The sequence below is a fragment of the Arachis hypogaea genome, chromosome 13, assembly GCF_003086295.3.
Source record: "Arachis hypogaea cultivar Tifrunner chromosome 13, arahy.Tifrunner.gnm2.J5K5, whole genome shotgun sequence".
NCBI classification, from domain to species: Eukaryota; Viridiplantae; Streptophyta; class Magnoliopsida; order Fabales; family Fabaceae; genus Arachis; species Arachis hypogaea.
Window position 1 is genome coordinate 85,829,652 of NC_092048.1, and position 1,609 is coordinate 85,831,260.

Sequence of the window (1,609 nt, forward strand, 5' to 3'; positions counted from 1 at the left end):
GACGTCCCAGGAGGTCTTCCTCCTTGGGATTCACGTCCTCTCCTCTCCTCACAGGTTCGGCCATGGTGCTTATGTCAATGGCCTTGCACTCTCCTTTTGGGTTCTCTTCTGTATTGCTTGGGAGAGTACTAGGAGGGATTTCAGTGATCCTTTTACTCAGCTGGCCCACTTGTGCTTCCAGATTTCTAATGGAAGACCTTGTTTCATTCATGAAACTTATAGTGGCCTTAGATAGATCAGAAACTAGATTTGCTAAATTAGAAGCATTTTGTTCAGAGTTCTCTGTCTGTTGCTGAGTTGATGATGGAAAAGGCTTGCTATTGCTAAACCTGTTTCTTCCACCATTATTAAAGCCTTGTTGGGGCTTTTGATCCTTCCATGAGAAATTTGGATGATTTCTCCATGTTGAGTTATAGGTGTTTCCATAAGGTTCACCTAAGTAATTTACCTCTGCTATTGCAGGGTTCTCAGGATCATAGGCTTCTTCTTCAGAAGATGCCTCTTGAGTACTGTTGGATGCAGCTTGCATTCCATGCAGACTCTGAGAGATCATATTGACTTGCTGAGTCAATATTTTATTCTGAGCCAATATGGCATTCAGAGTGTCAACTTCAAGAACTCCCTTCTTCATAGGCGTCCCATTATTCACAGGATTCCTTTCAGAAGTGTACATGAACTGGTTATTAGCAACCATGTCAATGAGTTCTTGAGCTTCTGCAGGCGTTTTCTTTAGGTGAATGGATCCACCTGCAGAAGTGTCCAGTGACATCTTTGATAGCTCAGATAAACCATCATAGAATATATCCAGGATGGTCCATTCTGAAAGCATGTCAGAAGGACACTTTTTGGTCAACTGTTTGTATCTTTCCCAAGCTTCATAGAGGGATTCACCTTCTTTCTGTCTGAAGGTTTGAACATCAGCTCTAAGCTTGCTCAGCTTTTGAGGAGGAAAGTACTTGGCTAAGAAAGCCGTAACCAACTTATCCCAAGAGTTCAGGCTGTCTTTAGGTTGAGAATCCAACCATAATCTAGCTCTGTCTCTTACAGCAAAAGGGAAAAGCATGAGCCTGTAGACTTCAGGATCTACTCCATTAGTCTTAACAGTATCACATATCTGCAAGAATTCAGTTAAGAACTGAAAAGGATCTTCAGATGGAAGTCCATGAAACTTGCAGTTCTGCTGCATCAGAGAAACTAATTGAGGTTTCAGCTCAAAGTTGTTTGCTCCAATGGCAAGAATGGAGATGCTTCTTCCATGTAAATTGGAATTAGGTGCAGTAAAGTCACCAAGCATCTTCCTTACATTATTATTATTTTCGGCTGCCATCTCCTCTTCCTGTTCGAAAAATTCGGAAAGGTTTTCTCTGGATTGTTGTAATTTAGCTTCTCTTAATTTTCTCTTCAGAGTCCTTTCAGGTTCTGGATCTGCTTCCACAAGAATGTTCTTATCCTTGCTCCTGCTCATATGACAAAGAAGAAGGCACAGAAAAATAATAATAATAATAGAGATCCTTTATACCACAGTATAGGGATCCTTTTGTGAGTGGAAGAAAAGAGGGAGACAAAGAATGTGATGTAAAGAAAGAAACACACTGTGAGGAGGCTAGAG

At 41.1% G+C, this 1,609-nt stretch overlaps 1 non-coding gene across 1 annotated transcript; it reads left to right on the forward strand.

Moving 5' to 3' along the window:
* Positions 1–823: 823 nt before the first annotated feature.
* Positions 824–931, forward strand: LOC112738837 (small nucleolar RNA R71). The gene has a single exon (XR_003169792.1). It is a non-coding gene; the product is annotated as a small nucleolar RNA R71 (small nucleolar RNA).
* Positions 932–1,609: the final 678 nt, after the last annotated feature.